The sequence below is a fragment of the Oncorhynchus mykiss genome, chromosome 3 (genome assembly GCF_057628025.1).
Source record: "Oncorhynchus mykiss isolate SJ-2025 chromosome 3, ASM5762802v1, whole genome shotgun sequence".
In the NCBI taxonomy this organism is placed as follows: domain Eukaryota; kingdom Metazoa; phylum Chordata; class Actinopteri; order Salmoniformes; family Salmonidae; genus Oncorhynchus; species Oncorhynchus mykiss.
In genome coordinates this window covers 69,561,142-69,579,742 of record NC_143024.1, presented here as the reverse complement: position 1 = coordinate 69,579,742, position 18,601 = coordinate 69,561,142, and the positions used below count along the sequence as shown (strand labels likewise).

General features: G+C 42.2%; 1 protein-coding gene across 2 annotated transcripts in view; it reads left to right on the top strand.

Moving 5' to 3' along the window:
• Window positions 1–523: 523 nt before the first annotated feature.
• The window catches only part of LOC110520285 (transcription activator GLI2.L), a 103,210-nt gene continuing 85,132 nt past the window's right edge, over window positions 524–18,601 (top strand). Inside the window, exon 1 of one of the 2 annotated variants that reach the window (XM_021597475.3) lies at window positions 524–1,136. The gene's annotated coding sequence lies outside the window, so the exon portion shown is untranslated. Of the gene's footprint in view, window positions 1,137–10,451; window positions 10,563–18,601 lie in introns of those variants that run through there. The other variant, XM_090230057.1, reaches the window with a different exon arrangement.

Genomic DNA, 18,601 nt, shown 5'->3' with positions numbered 1-18,601 from the left:
TGCCTCTTGAGGAAGGAAGTAATCTAAAAGTAACTGAATGTAATCTGAATATATTACTGAGTTTGGGTAATCCAAAAAATTACATTACTGATTACTATTTTGGACAAGTAGCTAGTAGCAGATTACATTTAGAAAGTAACCTACCCAACCCTGCCTATTATCCATACAACATCATGTTGCTCAGACAAATTTATCAGAAAGGCCTGTCCTATATATATATATATATATATATATATATATATATATATATATATATATATATATATATATATATATATATATAAAAGTGTCAAGCCCATTGATAATTGCAGAAAGTGCCTAATGTGTACGGTATATGGAAGGCTTGTTTCCAAATAAATATTTTTTATCAGTGTTGCTGCTGCTATAATGCCAGGCCAAGACAACTGGAGATGGGGAAAGAAATATCAATTACCAAAAATATGTAAAGGCCAAATAATTATTCATGGGGAGGGGTTCGGTGGGTGATATACTAATAAATTGCAATGATATCGTATTCTCAATTGAATAACCCAAGTGTCTCTGACAAAAACTGTCCTCGCACAAAACGTTCTGTCCGTGAAATCGAACAATAATTAAACTTTCTCTAACTTTTCCCGAAACCCAACTGTTGGATTGAGTTAGCCCGGCCCATCTGGAGCAGCAAATGGCCCAACTCACCAGGGAGCAGGGAGGAGGTGAGGGGGTGAGAGTAGAGGGGGAGAGAAAGAGGGGATCGGATTGAAAACAGATCAGCCTGAAGATCTCACCACCGCATGTCTAGAACAACTGTCGATTAAAATCGAGTCTTTCAGCGAAAACACGCAATGCGCTTTCACATGAAAAAACGCAAAATGGAGTGAGAAATTTACTGCTTGAAGATGATGGATTGTAAAAGTTAGATGCGAGTATAAATGCGCCCCTCCGAATTAAATTAGTTATCTGAGGAATGCAGTGCCCGTAATTTCGAGTAGGATTTCAAACTTTTCTTGAAGTGCACCTCAATGGACTTTTTTCAAAGGGACATATCCTGTCCAAGCGGTTTTGATTGAAAAAGTAGTTTCAGTACTATAGTTCCCGGATTCTTTGCGGAGAATCATCGGACAAAGTGAACAAGAGGTCTAAATAAATCATTCAAGGTAAGAAAAGTTTTTGTTGTGGTGTAGCCTAGATGACAGCTTTCACAACCGCACATTTATTTGGATGCATTTTACAATTCCAATTGTTCTTATTTTCTTATTTGACAACTCTTGATGTTGAATGTAATATGTGTTTAAACTTAAACCACTATCCTGCAGTCACAGTTTAATATTGCGTGTCAAGGACAGAAGGGGTTTGGGGTAACTCCACATCTCATTTACTTTTAAATTATTTTACATAGGAATCTAAATAATTCTGTCCTGCAACTTGATCCAAATGTGGAGAGATGTGATCAGAAAGCAGCAGCGCCAGTCCTACTGACTTCCAAATGCCTCAGAGTAGTAGAGCTATTGTGATCACTCACCATCTTTATCTATGATCCCAAAAGTTTGTTCAAAGTTCAGTGTAAACAATAACTTTTATTTTGCAATACATTTTGTGTGTATTTTTTATGGTTGAGATTGAAGGACCCATTTTGAGAGGCTATAACCTCTGGAAGGTTTGTGTTTTCAAATATTGTTGTATTGTCAATCATCATTTTTTTGTGCATTCTGATAGACAAATACTGCATAGACTACATGCCAACTCAAGGTAGTGGCTACAAGTTGATAGTGTCGAAGAAAGTGATAGGTAGGTGCTCAGGAGTGCTCTCGCTTCACTCTGTGTACAGACTATTTCAAGATCCCTCTCCTTTAAACACTTGCAAATAAAGATTTAAAAAATAAATGCTTCAAGTACTTGGCATGCTGTAGAATTAAGGCCACCTTCTTGGATCTCCCTGGTCAGTAGGAGTTGTGTAGCCTACTTATTGTTGAAAGATTCTCAGTTAGCTTGTTTGCACTGTAGCCTGAGTAATCAACAAACACTTGATGCTTTTGTGCTGGGTAAAAACACCTATATTTGCGCTTGGCTTTTACCCATCTAGAGTGTGTGCTAATAATCCCTAGGCTCGCGCCTGAACTAATAATATGAGCACCATTTTCTTCCTTGCTTTGGTCTCAGATCAGTTATAGAACAACTGGTTTTAGGGTTGTGTGTCATTTCATAGGATGGATTCCTTAATCAGTGACTTTCATCAACTCAATGTTAAATCTGATGAAAGTCATGTGAAAGTTATTTTATGTTAAAACTGCAGGGTTTTACAAAGGAACAATAGGAGTTTCTGTAGAGAATGAAGTGAAAATAAAACAGTGAATTACAGAAATTATTAAGAGTAAGAAAAAAGTAAGAGAGAACCAATGTTTCAGGAAAAATCTGACTTTTTCCAAAAGCATTTTTGGTGGTGTGTATTTCTACGTTGCGCATGGTGTGTATCTCTGTGCATGGTGTGTATCTCTGTGCATGCACCGTGAGTGTGTTTTTAATTTAATATGATGATGCCCATGCAGTTGGAGGGATCATTAGCATAAGAAAAAAGGTTTAGTGCATTTGCCATTGTGCTGAATGAAGAGTTCCAGCAGTCAGACCCAGGGAGAGTGAAAGGATGTAAAGAAATTATGGGGCTATTCAGCTTATTCAGACCCTGCCTGGGGCTCCCTTCTCTGGGCTCTGAAACCCATGGTGGCGATGTCACTTTCATCTCCCGAGCCAGATCCAGCCTCTCTCTTTTCTGTTTTCCGTACCCCGTTTCCCCCCGTTTCTCTCTTTCACACGTCTCTCCACAGCTAGACCCACTTTATTGATCTTCTCCTTTTCTTCTCTGGCAGTCTGCGTAAAATGTAATGAACCGAATACTGGAAAGGATGGGAGGGGAGGCTTTTTTAAAGACAAATACCGATGAAGTCTAGCGTGCAGAAGGGAGAAGAGGAAAATAACCCCCCCCCCCCCCCCCCCCCATCTCAAAAGTTTAGAAAATAACAGGGTCTTTCTCCCTCACTCTCTCACCTCAGTGAGCTAAGACACTGTACTGTACTAATAAAGCCATTTCATTTACCGCTGCATGGTATTCCTAGATTGCAGTCCCCCTTAAACTTAAAGGGATTCTCTGGTACTTTTGTATACTTTTTAGCCAGTTTCTAAAAGTAGCACTCATCAGCCAAAAGTGGTCCCTGAAAACTGTATGTGCAGATATACGCACCACATCATTTCTCTCTGTCTGTCTGTTGTTACAAATACATTTTTACAAGCATTGGATTTTATATACACATTTGCATTGATTACATTTAAATAAAACATTTTTTTTACATGTCCAGTACAGATGATATATATTATTTTCAGTCACAACTATTACAGATTAATAACTAATACAGATTAAATCGCCTTGTTAATGTCCAAAAGTGGAAGGCTCTCTTTCTATTTCCCCTGAAAACCGGAACATCCAGTTTTTGGGTGCCCAGCAGATGCTAGCTGTCACTCATATAGCAAGGGGCTGAAGCTCATTGGTTGAACTCGAATTGCCCCCCACGTGAGGGAAAATGGCACAGCATAGGTTTCAGAAAAACAATTGCTTTCAAACTAGGGATTTTGTGCTAATTGAGGTAAATCTGCTCATAGATTATGTATGTATGAACTACACATTGACACATCCAGCCCAAAGCAGGAGGTAAAAAATATACTTAGTAGTCGCCAACGTACCAGAGCATGTCTTTAACTGCTCTGTTATCTAGAGAAAGGTCAGTATTTCAGTTATTAAGTTTAGAAAATGGTTGTGCTTACGAAATAATTGTTGTTGTGCTTCTAAGAGAACTACAGCTGGTTCATCTCTCCATAGATTACATTTTTTTGCAGAAGGCTGCTTTCCCACAATTATGTGCTTGTTTTGATTGTCAAAATACATGATTATATTAGGCCATTATGATTTTAAACCACACAGTTTAGATACACAGTGAAAACGTTGATGGTTGAATTTAATCCAAAGTGCCCTACAGTGCATTTCAAATGTATTTTCATCTTTCCATTATTGTTAAGGAAAATGAACATGCCAACTTCCCAACTTGTTAGGCCTGTTGTATGTTTTGGAACACGTTTTTGAGGTCAACACTATTTCCCTTTTATCTACATGAAGTATATCCCTGACATTTTGTACAACGAGTGGTTGCTATGGAGTGAAATTAGCTTTATCATTCTAGACTTATCCGAGACACCACTTTGAGCCTGTGGGACAATACTGGGTGTCTAGCAGATCTTGCAGCCTTCCTTCAGCCCAGCCCGGGGGGAGCTGTGGAGGGTGGCTGAAGTACACTCATGTATGGAGCTCAATTGGTGGGAATTTAATGGCCATTTAGGGAGCTGTAAAAAGACAGCTATGTGATGAGTTAGTCTAGTCGGCCGCGCCTTGCTCTTCTTACAACGAGCCTGTACTTGAGATGGGGGGGCAAAGTGGGAAGTGGGGAGAAACACAGAGACAGACGACTAAAGTGCCAGCAGCCGGCAGAGTAGCTACATTCATTTATTTTCAGGGTCCCTGTTTGAGTTCCTCTCTGTGTTGGCTTGGATGGCAAGAGGACACAATCAAGGCTTTTTAGGGGCTGTTGTCCCACACCCTCGAGGCATCCGGCTCATTCTCTCTCAAGTGTCTGGGGTTAAATAGGATCACATGATATCCGGTCTGGGAGAGAGAGTGCAGTTCAGCCCTCCCTGACTGGCCTTGTCCCCTCATCCCCCTCTACATCTCCTACAGGGTTGGCTAGGAGTGAGCACTTAGATCCGACCTTGTCCCCTTCTCCATCTCATAGTGCCAGCCATGAATGAGACACACGGTCACATGGAAAGTGAGGTCTCATTGGGTTGAGAGAATTGACTTCTGTTGTCAAAAGAAAATGGGAAACCGGTATGGCCTAGTTCTTTGTAAAAGTAAAGGAGCGAGCCCAGTGTGGTTTTAACTAGCCATTTAAGTACTGTAAGGTAAAATCACTGACAACCTCCTTCCATCGCGTTTTGATGTCATCAATCATGGGAGGCGGCAGGCACAGTGAGTCCCCCTCATCAAAAGGCAAGAAGCTAGGCTACAATTATGAAGGACCTAGTTTCTCTCGAGGAAACACTATTTCCAGGTTTCTGTTAGTCACGCAACAAGGCCTAATGATCTATTTCCTCTAGACCTAGCCATTTATTTCACCAAATTGTCCCAGTCAATCACAATGACAGGCACTAAAGTGGGGATATTTGTGGGGCTTTTGGACTTCAAGTGAGTGTCCAGAATGGCCCCCTATTCCCTTTATAGTGCATTAGTTGTGAGAAGAGTCCGGGTTAAAATAAGTGCACTACATAGGGAATAGTGTGCCACTTTGGGGCCTCTGGACTCCATGACTTTGTAGTCTCAGCCTACCTTTACATGTCCAAGCTGTTCTCTGAGGGGGGATGGAATGAAACTTCAACAGATTAAACAATGTATACTATTTACACTGTGTTATATATGTGTCAACACCAGAACATCTTAACAGCCCCATGCCAGAGTTCTCCAAACACAGGCTTTTAGCAATGATTCTGCAGGTCAAAGGAAGTTGTCCAGTTTGTGGAGGGGATGACACAACATTTATTTAATTACTTCACCCTAAAATAAACCATTGGGTTTAAGCTGCAGAGCTATGCACTAGCACAGCAAAAACCACAATTGGACAGGCCCACTTTGCTCAACCCGCTGCATGGCTGTAAAAAAAATGACTGGTTGCATTAGTATTACATCCACCAATACACTACTGGTCAAGCTTTTCTGGTGCAGTGGCACCAAAATGTAGCTGAACCATGTGCCTGTGCCTGGTTCTTCTTAGTTCTTGGAGAGACCTGAGCTCATCGTGGCTCATCTGAGGGGGTTGCCTTGATCCTGCTGCTAATTACCTCCTATAGTGGGTTAGCTAGAGTAAAACTTGATCTCCTGTTACATCAGGGAAACCTTCTTCCACTGTAGCTGGCAGCAGCCCAGGCAGAGTAGCATTATTAACACCACAGTGTCTTCTCCTATCTTCCTCTCCATTGCCAATGAATGAACAGATTCATTGTGTTGGTTGTTCTTAAGACTGACATGGACTCCCAGACAATGCAGCATTGTCTTGAATGTTTGCCGTCGGCTTTAATCTGATGCAGCAAAAGGCACTGGCAGCACACGCAGCACATTCAACAGTGTGTGTGTGTGCTGTGCATGCATGCTCTGTTTGTGCTTCCAACATTGGGGTTTTGAGAAAGGCGAGAAGAGTCAGTTGTAAGTTGTGATTTATCCGAAGGCCTCCCATAGCTACAAAGCAAAGTTGACTTGTTGACTTGCCCATAGGGGCTGAGGGGCTAGGCGGTTGGCTGGCTAGGCTCTTCTTATTACGTTTCATATAATGAGAAATATTAACTCCTTGACTCTCAGCCAGGCCACAGACTCCTCTGTAATAGACTGGGAGACGGGCTAAAAGCATTGAAAGCATTGAGCTGCTTGCTAAGAAACCATGTGGTAGTCTTTAGCAATCTCTCCCCTTCTTCTACCCCTCCTCCCTTCCAAACTCCCAAACACATGTCCACTTGCTGTCTGACTGCCGCCATTGCATCGGCCTCTCTCTGACTCAGAACAAGACTGGTTCTGGGTTCAGTCCAGCTTGAGGTTACTCTTGTCTTGGAATCCTCTCATTACAGAGAGAGAACAGGATGGGATGATGATTGTATGTGTACATGCTGCCTTTGTCTTCGTTTTCTCTTTGAATGTAACTGGAAACATATAAGACTGTCAAATACAATGCCGTTGCACGATGTGTGCTGGTCAGGGTTGCATCAGCAGGCAGTTATGGCATAAAAGTCTTGAGGTTCTGCTCGCCTGAGTTAAAATACTTTATGACAAGCTGTAGACCGCACTCATAGGGCTGTATAGGGCCATAAGCAAACAAGAAAATACTCACCCAGAGGCAGCGCTCCTGGTGGCTGGTGATTTTAATGCAGGAAAACAGAAATCCGTTTTACCTCATTTCTACCAGCATGTTCCCTGTGCAACTAGAGGCAAAAATGTCTCTAGATCTCCTTTACTCGACACACAGAGGCACATACAAAGCTCTCCTTCGCACTCCATTTGACAAATCTGACCATAACTCTGTCCTTCTGATTCCTGCTTCCAAGCAAAAACTCAAACAGGAAGTACCAGTGACACGCTCAATACGGAAGTGCTCCAATGAAGCGGACACTAAGCTACTGGACTGTTTCTCTGGCACAGACTGGAATAGGTTCTGAGATTAATCCGATAGCATTGAAGAGTTTACCACATCGGTCACCAGCTTCCTTAATAAGTGCACCAATGACGTCATCCCCACAGTAACCGTACATACATATCCCAACCAGAATTACAGGCAACATCCGCACTGAGCTAAAGGCTAAAGCTGCCACTTTCAATGAACGAGACACTAACACAGACGCTTAGGAGAAATCCAGACAAACGATCAAACAAGCAATGCATCAATACAGGACTAAGATTGAATCCTACTACACCGGTTCTGATGCTCGTTACACGTGTCAGGGCTTGAAAACTATCACGCATTACAAAGGGAAACCAAGCCACGAGCTGCCCAGTGCCATGAGCCTACCAGATGAGCTAAATGCCTTCTATGCTTGCTTCGAGGCAAGAAACACTGAACCATGCGTGAGAGCATCAGCTGTTCCGGACAACTGTGTGATCACACTCTCTGTACCCTATGTGAATAGGACCTTGAAACAGAATAACATTAACAAGGCCACAGGGACAAATGGATTACCAGGATGAATGCGCTGACCAGTTGGCAAGTGTCTTCACTAACATTTTCAACCTCTCCCTGACCCAGTCTGTAATACCTATATGTTTTAAACAGACCACCATAGTCCCTGTGCCCAAGAATGCCAAGGTAATTTGTCTAAATGACTATCGCCTTTTAGCACTCGCATCATGAAATGCTTTGTAAGGCTGTTCATGGCTCACATCAACACCATCATCCCAGACACCCTGGACCCTCTCCAACCAGTTTTCCCACTTTGACAAAAGGAACAAATACGTGAGAAAGCTATTAATTGACTACAGCTCAGTGTTCAACACCATAGTGCCCTTGAAGCTCCCTGGGACTGAACACCTCCCTTTGCAACTGGATCCTGGATTCCTGACGGGCTGCCCCCAGGTGGTGAGGGTAGGCAACAACACATCTGCCGCACTGACCCTGAACACATGGGCCCCTCGGGGGTGCGTGTTTAGTCCCCTTCTGTATGACAGGGTGGCCGCGCACGACTCCAACACCAGCATTAAGTCTGCCGACAACACAACGGTGGTAGGCCTGATCACCGATGATGATGAGACAGCCTAAAGGGAGGAGGTCAGAGACACTACCAGGACAACAACCTGTCCTTCAACGTCAGTAATACAAAGGAGCCGATCGTGGATCACAGGAAATGGAGGGCTGAGCACACCCCCATTCACATCGATGGGGCTGTAGTGGAGCAGGTCGAGAGTTTCAAGTTCCTCGTGTCAACATCACTAAGGACCTCTCATGGTCCAAACACACCAACACAGTTGTGAAGAGAGCATGACAGCGCCTCTTCCTCCTCAGGAGGCTGAAAAGATTTGGCATGGGCCCTCAAATCCTCACAGTTCTACAGCTGTACCATTGAGAGCGTCTTGACTGGCTGCATCAGCGCTTGGTATTGCAACTGCTTGGCATCCGACCACAAGGCACTACAAAGGGTAGTGCGTATGGCCCAGTACTTCCGAGCTCCCTGCCATCCAGGAACTCTATACCAGGCGGTGTCAGAGGAAGGCCCAAAAAATTGTCAAAGACTACAGCCACCCAAGCCACAGACTGATCTCTCTGCTACCGCACAGCAAGTGGTACCAATGTACCAAGTCTGGAACCAAGACTTCCCCAAGCCATAAGACTTCTAAACAAGACTGCTAAATAGCAAATCAAATGGCTACCCGGACTACTGCATTCACCCATTTTTGCACTAACTCACAAACTTTTTTGCACATATGATTCTGCTACTGTCTATCTATCCTGTTGCTTCGTCACTTTACCCCTACCTATATGTACAGTACAAAGCTACCTCATTTACCTCGTACCCCTGCACATCGACTCGGTACTGGTACTCCCTGTATATAGCCATGTTATTATTTACTTGTTATTTCTATTTGTTATTCACTGTTTTGCTATTAAAATAAAAAAATAAAAGAAACATGTCATGTTTAACTCTGAATGACTGGAAAAGGACCAGTAAGTAATCATTTCACTGTGTCTACACCTGTTGCTGTCGAAGCGTGTGACAAAAAGAGGTGATTGGTCTGTCCTCTTCTACACATAGCTCTCCTTTGTCAGTATGGAGAAGTGTGGAAGTTCCTGCAGAGATTGTAAAATGTAATAAAGTCACTTGCGGTGTTAAACTGCCTACTACTGCCATCTCGTGTGGGTGGCTGATCTTTATACCTCAACGTCGTGAGGTTCTGACAACTGCAAAAAGTAAAGTCATCTCTTCTCACTTCTTGGTGTACTTGGGCAGCTGGTGGTACAGAGCTCTGAACCCCCACACACACAGCCAGGGCTGTCCCCTTCTTGTCACCAAGGCATCCGATCTGAGAAACAGCTGATACACTGACGACTCACACCACACACACTCACTACAGAGATACAGTCTAGTTTCAAAAGCACTTATACTGGAATGATAATCTCTTGTAATAACAATGTGGACGTCACCATTAGATAGACAAACTTAGAACGACAAATGGCAACTTTAGATTTTTGCCAACTTTGATTCAAAGGGATGCACACATGCTACACACCATACCACCCACACCACTCACCATGGTCTAAGGGGCCTAGTGAGGGTATTGACAGCTGTAACTGTTGAGAGTGAGTGCTAACAACACATTTAGGATAAATGACCAGGCCCCAAATGTTACTGGGAGAAAGAAGACAACTCTGCAATGTGGCACAAACGACAGCTGATCTGAGCTGGGGGTTTCACCCATATAATTATATGAGCATCTTTGGTTTGTCCTCTGGAAGGGAAGACAAGGGGATCTCCTGTCCTAAGCAGATGACCACTTCATTGACCATACATGACACAACGATAAAGTGCCCTAATGTGCTTGTTTCTGCATGGCCAGAGCATTACATAACAAAAACCTCCCCAACACACAAACCCCTCGGTAATTACATAGAGATACATTGAAATGATCACTGTTAGCGAACATCAAGCAGAAGTTAAATAACCAACAGTTAGGAAATTCCTTGGGTGATTGTGTGTAGGCTGTGTGTGAGTCTCCACATCTGTTTTCTATTGGTCAGGAGACAAAGAGATTAACCACAGGATATTACATTTACTAGCAGGGAGTGGTGGTGAGGAGGGTGGGTAACAGGGAACAGCTCATCCACATTACTTTTCTTTCTGTGTAGATCTTTTCATTATGGGGCTGACTGGAGAAACATGGCCTCTGAGGGACTGACTGATTGCTTCCCAGTTACTAAGGACAGGACACAGGATCTAGTGGACCCCAGTCATTGACTGTATGTGTGTACAACATTTGTTTTCTAATAGGTCAAATCCAAAATAGCATCCTATTTCTTATGTAGTGCACTACATTTGACTTAGCTCTGGATAAAAGTAGTGCACTTATCATGAATAGGGTATATAGTCAACTGCCGGTTCTTTCAGGCTTCCTATGTGAACATGTTACGGCAGGAATAGTAGTATTTTCCTAGCCTGGGAATCCACACTGAATCCATACCACCTTTCACTGTTTCTCTTAAACTGTTCAAATATCTTAATCTACTGTTGGTTCACTCAATCTTCCTTTGTGAAAATGTTAAGGTAATAGTTTCCTTTCTCGGTTCATTGACCAGGAGGATGCCTATCTATATGACATATCACACAACAGATATTCCTTCCTGGATCTGAGTCAGGCACATGACTAATGAAGGCTCCCAGGTCTTTTTTCGCCATATTTAAACATGTGCCCATTTTAAACCAGGGCTTCAAAGGTTTGCAGGAGTGTATGTTTCTCTGAAGACAGTGATTCACCCATCTAGAATGTGCCTTTGTCTTAACCCCAGCTTGTCTTGTTTAACAGAGACATCTCCGTGTGTCATCAACCTAATAGGTCTAATGTGAAACATGGCTCCTGGAAAGGCTTGGAACATAGACTAAATCAACTCCGATTTTGAAACTAAACAGAATGGTATGTTGCTTTTTGTTTGAATTCAAATAAATCCAATCGCATGTTATAGTAAGACAACACACTTATTTTTGTACAGTATATGAGAGAGAGGGAGAGAAAATGTGCATTACACATGCTATCTTGAGTGAAGAATGAGATGAAAACCACATAAATGATACAGGGGCTCATCATCAGCCAAACCACTGTAGCAGTGGGATTGAATTATTACGATTAAAGAGGTAGATTATACTGAGAATAACTCACTGTGTGAGGCCTCCAGATGACCAAACCACCACATGCAGTGGGATTGAGTTATTACGATTAAAGAGGTTAGTACTGAGAATAACACACTGTGTGAGTGCCTTGACCCCAGATGTTACCCCTGAGAGAGAGAGAACAATCTGAGCTGTTTGTCCTGCTGATAGATAAGTACTGTAGTATTGTAAGTACTCTGTGGGTTTTAGTGAGTAATGTCCTGTAACGCCACATGTGCTCAGGGTCCAGAGGGCATGTGGAGTACACTGGGCACAAGTGCAACGTCTAGGTACAACAATAGTAAGTAGGATAGGCCAATTTCATGTTCAACATTGTGTGGGTCTAAAGGGAGATGATACCATTATGTTGTTGTGGTAAAATCATTGCTAAGGTTAGCCAGAGTAAATGCACAGTTGCGACCTTGGAGGGAAAACTGTTGGTAAGTGAAAAGAGGATTAAATTATAGGTGTTTTGATGGTGCTGTATGTCACAAAGTCAGAAGGAAGTCAGCATCGGTCTGGCCAAGGCAGTTAAGTTAGGTCTGGCCATGCAATGGAAAATAAAACAGCTGTATTTTGTCTGAATTAGCCGGTGGCCTTCCATTTTTTTGAGGAGGAAATGGGTTGGATTTTGGGTTAGCTGAATGACTATGTTCATTCACTGTATTCTGTTAAGGCCAGGACAGGGGAGAGTTTTTGTATTGGCAGGTTGCCGAGAGAGAGAGAGAGAGAGAGAGAGAGAGAATCTTACCAGCATCAATATCATGATATAGGAAAAGGAGTGAGGAGTCTGAGAATCTTCAAATAAGAGAGCTGTCTTTGATGTCTGTTTGCATTCCTTTCAGTGTTGGTGAAAGAAGAGATGTTAAACGGAAGTGGAAGAGAGGGAGACACTTGAAATTGAATGAGGCGCTAAGAAAAACACACACCAGGTCTCTGAACAAAAGCAATGGGGAGAGAGAGAGAAAGAGAGGGAGAATAATTGAGAATAAGAGTGTATAGATCAAGGGATCGAGAGACTTAAGGAAGGGAGAGAGAGCGAGAGTGTGTGTGTGAGAGAGCAGAGAGAGGGTAGTTGTCCACTACATCTCTGTGCTGTTTTAAGGCTTTGTTGTGGTTAAGTGGCACGTCCTGGTGATCCATCTAGCTAAGTAAAGGCTGGCAGTATCAGGCTTAGTCCTAAATTACGTCCTATTCCTTAAGTAGTGCACTACATAGAGAATAGGGTGCCATTTGGGACATTGTGTCACATAACCACTGTTTAGGGCAAGGAAGCGTTCATAATGGGGCAGAAGTACAATATCTGGGTCTCCTCTCACTTGTTTGCGGTCCTGATGCTTTTCCCTCAAATGGGCTGTTACACATGCCTTTGTTTCCTGTTGATTGTCTCACTCAGAAACGCTATAATGACAATGTGCATGAAGTAACATGTATACAAGCTGTTTATGGCTTTTGAAAAATAAACTTGTGTAATGCAGTATGATAAAAACAGGACTAGAGGACCTTGAGCAGAGGCAGGGAATAACAACACGAAAAGCCTTCTCTCATTGTAGTTAGTGCACAGTAGAGTATGGATGGAAGAAGCTGCTTTTTACTATCCCAGGACCCAGCCTTGGCCAGGCGCAGACTCGCTCACTGAGAGGTGTGGTATTGGGAATGGGGCAGCAGAGGGACAAATTCAAGAAGGGGGGCTGGGGGTCTGGTAAAGGGGATTATCCACACCACCCAGCACCGTAGAGTCTTCTGCCTCTAGTACCGTGTGGTGGAGGGGGCCGGGGTGCCGTGATTCTGTTGGCACGCTGCACTAGGCTGACCAGCCAACCAGAAGAAGGGGAAAAGAAGAAGAAGAAATGGCCTCTTGTTGTTTGTTCTCCTCATCCTCCATCTGTCTGTTCAGTTCCTGACACCTGTACTGTCCTGTCAGAGCCTGACACCCTGACAGGGGCAGATAGGCCCCATCTTTAGGGACTGATGGAGGGAAGGATAGGGCAGCTAGCGAGACCTGCATGGTGGAGCTGTGGGGGGATGGGATGGGGGTGAAGTTGGGGCCACTTCGCTTCTATCCCAGCAACACACTTTCTAGCTCTATAACCCAAGCCTACAGTACCCTAAGATCCAAGCCCTACATGTTTTATAATGGACTTAACAGAACAAGCTTTTGTCTGTTAAATTCACAACTCGGAGCTTAATTTGTACTTGTGATAGGGAAGGGTAATTGATAAACCAATACTCGACTTGATTTAAAAGCAGAAAACAACTGCGATTAACGGGTTGTCAGCCAGATGTTCCTATACAACATGAATCAAATCAAATGTTATTGGCCGCGTACACATATTTTACAGATGTTATCGCAGGTGCAGCGAAATGTTTCTATCTCCAGCAGGGCAGTAATACCAAACATAACACACATCTCTAGACTAAACATGTATTAATTAAGAAATATCAGAACTAACAATGTAGCAGTCACTAAGGTGCATGGTAAAGGTGCAGGGTCTCTTCCTTCTAGATGGTAGCGGGGTGAGCTCGTTGATGATTTTCTGGCCTTCCTGTGATGCTATCAAGAAGAAACTCTCCTCTTTAGGGGTCATTCCATGGAACACAGTTAGACACTGACGTTGAGGGTTTAGTATGTGCTCTGGGGCTCATCCAAGAGCCTTTCATCGTTTTGATTGTAAAACAAACATCTTTGTTCCAAATTCCTAAATGTAACACTTCTTACTACTTTGGATTGTGATCGGAAAAGGAAATGTCTTATGGTTGAGTTGTCAGCCTTAGTGACAAGATGGCTGGAAGGAAGACAGCTTTTATTTGCTTTTGGCGTGACAATAAATTAACAGATGCTTTCTAAACCTGTTAGCTACCCACCTCTTAATCGGCTTACCTTGGCACAGGGACGGGCAGCGGGATGGGCGACTGGCACCTTTGAAGGGTCATACCAATAGCCAGTGGTCCAGCCTTCCTCCAATAGAACATAACATGTTGGAGGACCACATGATACCAAAAAGAATACTTCATACATGAGCACACATTCAATTACTTGATAGAGTTCTGTAAGTACTGCTCACAGTGACTTGTGTATAACGGTTGAGGAACAGAAAATACATATTTAATCAATGTATTACCAAAGCATATAGAATAATTCTTCGAAAGACATCATCAGTTGAGAAGTTCCTATTGGTCTCTTAAAATATCCAAATACTGTGTATGCCATAACTCAAGTGCTGTTGGTTTTCTTAAGCTCTGAACCTATCAAGTCATTTAAACATGTTTAGTATATGACATTTTAAAATAAACAGTGTAAAAGAGTTTATGTTGCATTCATTTAAAGTTCTGACTGCCAAGTGCCCACGTCTGTTAACAAGTGTGTGGAAACTGTGTCACTTCACTTTGACACCACAGCAGAGCTGTTTTAAATGTATTTTACTACATTGAAGAGTAATCCTAAAGTACTACAGAATTGTCAATATCCCACCCGTGGATTAGGTAGCACAAGTTATATGTTGTTGGGTAATCATGATTTAATAAGCTCATGAATTAAATCAATTAGGTTTGTTTAGACACTGTCAATACGGAAACCCTCATGTTCTCTCACTAAAGAGTAAAACCAGTGTGGATAACCATGACCACAAGCTAGTGCCTAGTGAGGGTGTGGAATGACCTCCCCTCTTAGGCTTTAGACCGCTACTTGTTTGCACTTACCCGAGGATAATCGTGTAGGTTCCACAAACTCAAACAAATGGCTTGCTGCCAAGTCTTCTGCCGTTCAAACAAACATGTAAATGTGTTGACATAGTGGTGTCATAGTGGCTCAGGACAGACTGCTGAGTGTCTGTTCTTGTCACATTTTTACTATGGAGGACATTAGGAACGTATTACACTGAAAAACCTGTATCTACAGTGCTTTCAGAAACTACTGTACTCACACCTCTTGACTTATTCCACTTTTTGTTGTGTTACAGCCTGAATTTAAAGTAGATTAAATATATATCACTGCCCGACACATAATACCCAAGCCATCAGTAGCACAGAGAGGGTGTTGCCTACATACAGACTTAAACTCATTGGCCACTTTAATAATGCCACTTTAATCATGTTTACATATCTTGCATTACTCATCTCATATGTACAGTTGAAGTCTGAAGTTTACATACACTTAGGTTGGAGTCATTAAAATTAGTTTTTCAACCACTCCACAAATGTCTTGTTAACAAACTATAGTTTTGGCAAGTCGGTTAGGACATCTACTTTGTGCATGAAACAACTAATTGTTCCAACAATTGTTTACAGGCAGATTATTTCACTTATAATTCACTGTATCACAATTCCAGTGGGTCAGAAGTTAACATACACTAAGTTGACTGTGCCTTTAAACAGCTTGGAAAATTCCAGAAAATAATGTCATGGCTTTAGAAGCTTCTGATAGGCTAATTGACATCATTTGAGTCAATTGGAGGTGTACCTGTGGATGTATTTCAAGGCCTACCTTCAATCTCAGTGCCTCTTTGCTTGACATCATGGGAAAATCAAAATATACCAGCCAAGATCTCAGAAAAAAAATTGTAGACCTCCACAAGTCTGCTTCATCCTTGGGAGCAATTTCGAAACGCCTGAAGGTACCACGTTCATATGTACAAATAATAGTACGCAAGTATAAACAATAGTACGCAAGTATAAACACCAAGTATAAACATCAGGAAGGAGACGCGTTCTGTCTCCTAGAGATGAACGTACTTTGCTGCGAAAAGTGCAAATCAATCCCAGAACAACAGCAAAGAACCTTGTGAAGATGATGGAGGAAACAGGTACAAAAGTATCTACAGTGCCTTGCGAAAGTATTCGGCCTCCTTGAACTTTGCGACCTTTTGCCACATTTCAGGCTTCAAACATAAAGATATAAAACTGTATTTTTTTTGTGAAGAATCAACAACAAGTGGGACACAATAATGAAGTGGAACGACATTTATTGGATATTTCAAACTTTTTTAACAACTCAAAAACGGAAAAATTAGGCGTGCAAAATTATTCAGCCCCCTTAAGTTAATACTTTGTAGCGCCACCTTTTGCTGCGATTACAGCTGTAAGTCGCTTGGGGTATGTCTCTATCAGTTTTGCACATCGAGAGACTGACATTTTTTCCCATTCCTCCTTGCAAAACAGCTCGAGCTCAGTGAGGTTGGATGGAGAGCATTTGTGAACAGCAGTTATCAGTTCTTACCACAGATTCTCAATTGGATTCAGGTCTGGACTTTGACTTGGCCATTCTAACACCTGGATATGTTTATTTTTGAACCATTCCATTGTAGATTTTGCTTTATGTTTTGGATCATTGTCTTGTTGGAAGACAAATCTCCGTCCCAGTCTCAGGTCTTTTGCAGACTCCATCAGGTTTTCTTCCAGAATGGTCCTGTATTTGGCTCCATCCATCTTCCCATCAATTTTAACCATCTTCCCTGTCCCTGCTGAAGAAAAGCAGGCCCAAACCATGATGCTGTCACCACCATGTTTGACAGTGGGGATGGTGTGTTCAGGGTGATGAGCTGTGTTGCTTTTACGCCAAACATAACGTTTTGCATTGTTGCCAAAAAGTTCAATTTTGGTTTCATCTGACCAGAGCACCTTCTTCCACATGTTTGGTGTGTCTCCCAGGTGGCTTGTGGCAAACTTTAAACGACACTTTTTATGGATATCTTTAAGAAATGGCTTTCTTCTTGCCACTCTTCCATAAAGGCCAGATTTGTGCAATATACGACTGATTGTTGTCCTATGGACAGAGTCTCCCACCTCAGCTGTAGATCTCTGCAGTTCATCCAGAGTGATCATGGGCCTCTTGGCTGCATCTCTGATCAGTCTTCTCCTTGTATGAGCTGAAAGTTTAGAGGGACGGCCAGGTCTTGGTAGATTTGCAGTGGTCTGATACTCCTTCCATTTCAATATTATCGCTTGCACAGTGCTCCTTGGGATGTTTAAAGCTTGGGAAATCTTTTTGTATCCAAATCCGGCTTTAAACTTCTTCACAACAGTATCTCGGACCTGCCTGGTGTGTTCCTTGTTCTTCATGATGCTCTCTGCGCTTTTAACGGACCTCTGAGACTATCACAGTGCAGGTGCATTTATACGGAGACTTGATTACACACAGGTGGATTGTATTTATCATCATTAGTCATTTAGGTCAACATTGGATCATTCAGAGATCCTCACTGAACTTCTGGAGAGAGTTTGCTGCACTGAAAGTAAAGGGGCTGAATAATTTTGCACGCCCAATTATTCAGTTTTTGATTTGTTAAAAAAGTTTGAAATATCCAATAAATGTCGTTCCACTTCATGATTGTGTCCCACTTGTTGTTGATTCTTCACAAAAAAATACAGTTTTATATCTTTATGTTTGAAGCCTGAAATGTGGCAAAAGGTCGCAAAGTTCAAGGGGGCCGAATACTTTCGCAAGGCACTGTATTTATATTAGAGGTTGACCGATTTTATGATTTTTCAACGCCGATACAGATTATTGCAGGACCAAAAAACGCCGATACCGATTCATCTGCCTATTTATTTATTTATTTATTTATTTATTTATTTATTCATTTATTTGTTTGTAATAATGACAATTACAACAATACTGATTGAACACTTATTTTAACTTAATATAATACATCAATTAAATACATTTAGCCCCAATTAAATAATGAAACATGTTCAATTTGGTTTAAATAATGCAAAAACAAAGTGTTGGAGAAGAATGTGCTATGTAAGAAAGCTAACGTTTAAGTTCCTTGCTCAAAACAGGAGAACATATGAGTCTTCAATATTCCCAGGTAAAAAGTTTTAGGTTGTAGTTATTATAGGAGTTATAGGACTCTTTCCCTCTATACCATTTGTATTTCATTAACCTTTGACTATTGGATGTTCTTATAGGCACTTTAGTATTGCCAGTGTAACAGTATAGCTTCCGTCCCTCTCCTCGCTCCTCCCTGGGCTCGAACCAGGAACACAACGAAAACAGCCAACCTCGAAGCAGCAGTGTTACCCATGCAGATCAAGGGAAACAACTACTCCAAGGCTCAGAGCGAGTGATGTTTGAAACGCTATTAGCGTGCGCTAACTAGCCAGCCATTTCACATCGGTTACACCAGCCTCATCT